A 6000-nucleotide genomic window follows, 5' to 3' on the forward strand; every position below is an offset into this window, starting at 1 on the left:
AGTCTGTTTTCCTTTCTCAGCACATGGCTTTGTTTTGTTTATGTTCATGCCCCGCCTTTGTTCCGCCTCCTCGTCTTTTCCCTTGTTATCCGTTTCAGGTGTTTCTTTTTTGTTGTGTTATTTAAGTCCCCTTCCCTCACTTCCTGTTGTCGTTCATTGTTCCTTGTTCCGTGTGTCATGTTCAAGACGTGTTGTTCTTCGTGTTCCTTGTTTCGTTAGCGTTGGTCTTCGTATGGTTTGCTTTGTTAGTTGTTCGTCGTTATGTTCGCTTTGTTCTTTGTATTCTTCTTCGTGTTGTTTGCCTCGTTTCTCGTGCTCGTTTCATGCCCGCTTCATGCCCCCTAGTCTGTTAATGTTTGTCTCGTTCATCTCTTGTAAATAGTCTGTGTTATTAGCGTTTGCGTCCGCCCTCCGTCAGTCCGCACCCCACGCCCCTAACAGTGTGTGTGTATTATAAATCATTACATGTTTGCACCAAGTGAACTGCTTCAATGTACTTTAGTGTATATATATATATATATATATATATATATATATATATATATATATATATATATATATATATTTGTAGATTTTCAGGTTTAAAAAAAATCATTCAAGTTTTTTTTATTCATAAGACAACACAAGGATGCCTGTCTTTTATTTTGAAATGGAAATACGGTAGAAATGCAAAAAAAAAAAAAGCTATTTCTGGTGACATATTGTTGCTGACTGAACGGAGCTCCCATACACTAATGTGCCACAAACAGGAAGTTAATATTACCAACTATTCCCATTTTATTAAGGTGTATCCATATAAATGGCCCACCCTGTATACTGGGAGTCTATTTAACGTGGTAGGGTTTTTAAAGTGCCAGTTTATTTTTAATTGGTGTAGTGTAGTTAGTGTAATTTACTTAAGGTGGAAGCCTGAATAAAATGGCATTTTTTAATGTGTATTTTTTTTTATTTGGCCGGCGATTTATAATTGGAAACTTTAATGTGTTTTTTTTAATATGACCGTTTTAATGGTCACTTAAGTTAGATTTTTTAAAATGTGGTATTCAGTAGTTCTTGAGCAGTTTTAAAGGTTATTTGAAGTGGTCATTTATTTGGAAATTAAGATGGAATTTTTAAAATGCATTTAAAATATATTGGCAAACTTTATATAGCTTTATGGATTATTTGATGTGGAATTCTAAATACGATGGCCCTTTATTTAATGTGGAATTTAAGGTGGCAGTCATAGTAAGTTGGCTTTTTAAGATGGTGATATTTTGAAGGTAGTATTGGATAGATTGTTTTAGAAACTTAAATTCATAAATATTAAGCAGCATATAAGCTAATGCTGCATCAATGCTAGCAATATGTGACATGCCAAATTCAACGTTGATTTAAGAACTTTCCCACCCTAACTTATATCTATACATACCCATTCCATAAAATTAGAATATCATGGAAAAGTAGATGGAATCCTTTTTTTTTAAATGTCAATGCCACAATTTAAACAATTTCAAGTATTCATTTGTTTATGGTCACATAATTTGGGCTTCCAGCTCATTAAACCCATGAAAACAGGATTTCAAAAATGAGAATACTGTGGAGAAATAAGCCCAAACTACTTCTCAGTTTTTGCAGAAAGAAGAAAGAAATTAGGATCACATCAAATCAATCAAAATATGGTACTTTCAAAACGATATGTCAATCCTCAATGCTTGGTTGGGAATCCCTTTGCTTTAATCACTGCCTCGATGTGGCATTGAGGCAATCAGTCTGTGGCATTGTCTGGGAGTTATGGAAGCCCAGATTTCCTTGATGCTTGCTCTCAGCTCTTTGTTTCTGGTGGCCCTCATTTTCCTCTTGAGACTACCGCATAGAAGGGGTTTAGGTCTGGCGAGTTGGCTGGCCAGTCAAGCACTGTGATGGCATGGGCAACAAACCAGGCTTTGGTGCTTCTGGCGGCATGGCAGGGACCAGGTCCTGCTGGAAGATGAAATCTGCATCTCCATACAGATCCTCAGCCTTCCTGAATCAAAGGCACACTTTACTTTCAGAGCTTTTTTAAAGCTGTGACTCCTGCCTCATTCTACTCTTTCTGGATCTCTGCCATATTCTTGAATCTTCTCTTTTTGACCACCCGCTGAAGCCCACGGCCATCTCTTTTGCTGGTGCATCTTCTCCTGCCAAATTTTGTCCTTCCACTAGACTCTCCAATGATATGCTTGGACAGAGCACTCTGTGAACAGCCAGCCTACTTAGCTATGAACTTTTGTGGCTTACCCATCCTATGGAGGGAATCAACGATGGTCTTCTGGCCAGTTGTTATGTCTGCAGTCTTCCCCATATTGAACCAAACTGAGATAATTGAACCTAACTGAAGCAATTTAATGACACCTTAATGTGTGTCCTTCATAGTATCCTATGAATATGTATGAATATATGTTTGGCATAAAACTATGAAAATATTTAGAACATTTTATAATATAAAATAGTCTTCCCCATATTGAACCAAACTGAGATAATTGAACCAAACTGAAGCAATTTAATGACACCTGGCGAAACCTGTGCAGATGCTTTGAATTTAGTAGATGATTAGTGGGTCACACTCAGTTTAATACATTCATGCCCTGCAAAATTTTGGCTGATTTCCACAGTATTCTAATTTTTTAAAATCTTGTTTTTGTGGGTTTTAAGAGCTGGATGCCCAAATTATGTGAAAATAAACAAATAAAAACTTGAAATTGTTTAAATTGTGGGCCCTGAATCTAAAAAAGTTAACTTTTCCATGATATTCTAATTTTTTGGAATGATTCTGTGTGTGTGTGTGTGTGTGTGTGTGTGTGTGTGTGTAATATATGTATTTTATACACACACATTCGATTTGTGGAAGGTGGTTCTGTTAGAAGATAGAAACTCCTGCATAGTTCATATACAGTTAAGTCTCGAATCTCATTCATTCAGGAGAGAAACTGGTCTGAGTTGTCTTTTTTGACTTTCTCAAGTAAACCAATCTCTTTATGTTCCAAATGAGTCTGACACTGCTGACATATGAATTTAAAACATTTATTTACTTAATTATTTTTCAACAAAATGTTTCAAATCTTGTCTCCCAGTTAATTACTTGGTTACAGGGGTTCCCAGGGTTTCTCACACTATATCAGTGTAAATGTCAAATGTTTTTTTAAAACCAAACTAAATGGCTTGTCATTTAATTTTAGTTGAAATAATTGTAATTTTCTTGTCTACACGGATGTTTCAGAGAATGTATGCTCAGGAAAATTGGCCTAAAAAACATGGGAAATTTAGGGAAATTAGTTGGTAAGAAAGTGTATGAACCCTGAAACATATTTCGGTCTCTTTTGTCTGCAGTCACGTTCTTCCTGTCATTATCCGAAGCTCATGACCATAAGAGAGGGTAGGGACATAGATTGACCAGTTAATTGAGAGCTTCATGGCTCAGCTCCCACTTTAACATGATGGTTTGGTAAGCATTGAAGTACCCCAGCAAACCGGAGTCCATGCAGTTGGAATCCTGTCCAAGTTATTTATTTATTTTTTATTTCCTTTTTTTTCTCGCCGGGTTTATAAACTTTCGAACTTACGAACTTTCCAAGATACAAAACGGGCATTTGAAATTTTTTTTGCCTCCACCAATGAACCATGACTCTAGAAACGAACCCGAGCCTCCGCCGAGCCGGCATCTGGAAATGGCCACTGACCCCAATAGGCGAGTATCCCAGCGCACCCAGACTTGAGTAAGCTTTTAAGATTGGCAAATTGTAGTTTTAGCAATTTAGCATTAGTGTAAATAGCTGACATCAAAATTCATGCTAAGTTAAGCTGTATCTACGCTTACTCTCCGTTATTCCACCCTCCCCCCACCTCCCGTCATATAGCCAGTGCCTGTGTTACTCCTCCAGCCAGTCGTCACATCTTCAAGGTAGCGATATGTAACCACTTAAAACTTTTTTATTTATTTTTTTATTACTGTTACCACTGTATTTCTTTTTTATTTTTAGTAATGCTACATATATTTTTTTTGCTACTTTGAGAGTTTTGTAAACATATATCAGTGCAAAAAGGGTGACGTTCTGGGTGGGCTGGAATGCATTAATTGCTTTTCCATTATTTTAAATGGACAAAATTGACTCGAGAAATAAACTTTTCTACTTATGAACCGGGTCACGGAACAGATCAAGTACGTAGGTAGAGGTTCCACTGTATTAGTAAGCTAGTTTTACAAGACAGGGTCTAAATGTCTGTCCTTCAACATAATAAAGCAGCATATTTTAGACACACAGACAGTGTTCTGATCCATAGTGTGCTGCCACCCTCCCCAGTGTAAGGCGCACGACATTTGATGTGAGCAAATGCTTAACCAAAGATCACTGGGGAAGCATTTGTTTGCAGCGCCATACTGCTATACATCACCCCAGTTTTAGGACACCAGTTCTGAACCAGCAGCTGTCGAACATGCGATTTTTGAGGTTTGCAGAAGAGGTTGGGGCCACACAGCCGCATGAGGTGGATGCGGCGTCCTAGAAGGATGACCTGTGTACGACCCCTGCTTAGGGTTGTAGCCGAGTGCAGCTGAATGGGAGGAGGTGGACTTGGGGCACGCAAGGGCGATCATATCTCCCGAGCCAATGTGTCCCAAGTCTACCCCGGGGCCTCTTCTCGGCTGGCAGTGTTTGGTACAGTTCCAGCCGGAGGTGTCCCAGGGCAAACTTTTCAAATGCCCGATCGACGTCGATGGGCTCCTCTCGATCCGAAGTAAATGGAGAGCTTTTCTTCATAGTTCATCTCCCACTTTACCACAATGGTTTGGTAAGTCCCCCATTGAACCGGAGTCTGTGCCATTGAAATCCTGTCAAAGAATTCGGGTTTTGCCCCCCCCCCCCCCCCCCCACCCCCCCAAGGTTGAATGAAATGACAAAAGCATGTTTTATATTTATATTTATAGACACATCCATGCCTTCTACTGCGCATGAAACATCCAGCCGCACAAGTAAGGGTGTTTTTGTTTCAGAAATCAGAAATACATGTCCACTCTATACTGTCAGTCATACTTTCATGATGCACTCATCTTAGTAATTATGCTGCTCTGCTTAAATATATATAGACCCTACTCAATTTTAATATATAATGGTTCATAGCACTGTTGTACCACACTTTTACCCCTGTAACCCACTACTATATCGCTGCACTATTTATTGTTATTTCTTTCTATATGTCATCTCTTGTGCACTATGTATATTACTGTGACACTTCCTTCTGGATCAATAAGGTGTTATCTTATACCCTTTTACATAGCACTGAGGATGCCAGAGTGCATAAATATCAGTGCTAGCTGTTATAATTAATAAAACCCACAAAGTGCCGCGAGGCACAAACCCTCTTAATTCGGTAGCGACTGTCAAAATGAAACGATCATGTGTCCCACAGAATATGTGGCCTCATTTGTCATCTGTCATGTGATTTATTTTTTTAAACCGCAAGGATTCAAGCCTTGAACCAGGGCTTCATATGGCACAACCCTTTTTGCTCGTCCCAGGCTCTGACGCCTGTTTCAAATGTCACATCACTAGTCCAAACTCACCGCTGCCAGGTCTACAGTGTATTGCAGCCATGAAATGGCCAAGTGAACAGAGTTAATGTTTTGTTTTACCAGACCCAAAAAGCCCCATTGCCCTTCTAAAAATCTCCGTGACCAGAGATGGAGTAAAATGAGAGGAAATATTGGTCTTTGTTTGAAAAATTTAGAAGCAGAAACACGACAGAACAGAGCCACATCTGGCTAATTTTCACCTGAACAGGTAACAGAAAATAATTTCTAAAGAATGAAAAGAAAAATATTTTTTTTTTAATTAAAGAAATTGAGGCAGGTTCATGTGTATTTCTCCATGATGTATGTGTTTTAAAGAAATTAAGAAGTAAGAATTGTGTTTGAAAAGCCTCTCATATTCACCTATTTAAGGTACACCGGAGATATCATGCTTGGTAATACACAGCAAATATGTG

This window comes from Hoplias malabaricus, chromosome 1 (genome assembly GCF_029633855.1).
Source record: "Hoplias malabaricus isolate fHopMal1 chromosome 1, fHopMal1.hap1, whole genome shotgun sequence".
Classification (NCBI taxonomy): domain Eukaryota; kingdom Metazoa; phylum Chordata; class Actinopteri; order Characiformes; family Erythrinidae; genus Hoplias; species Hoplias malabaricus.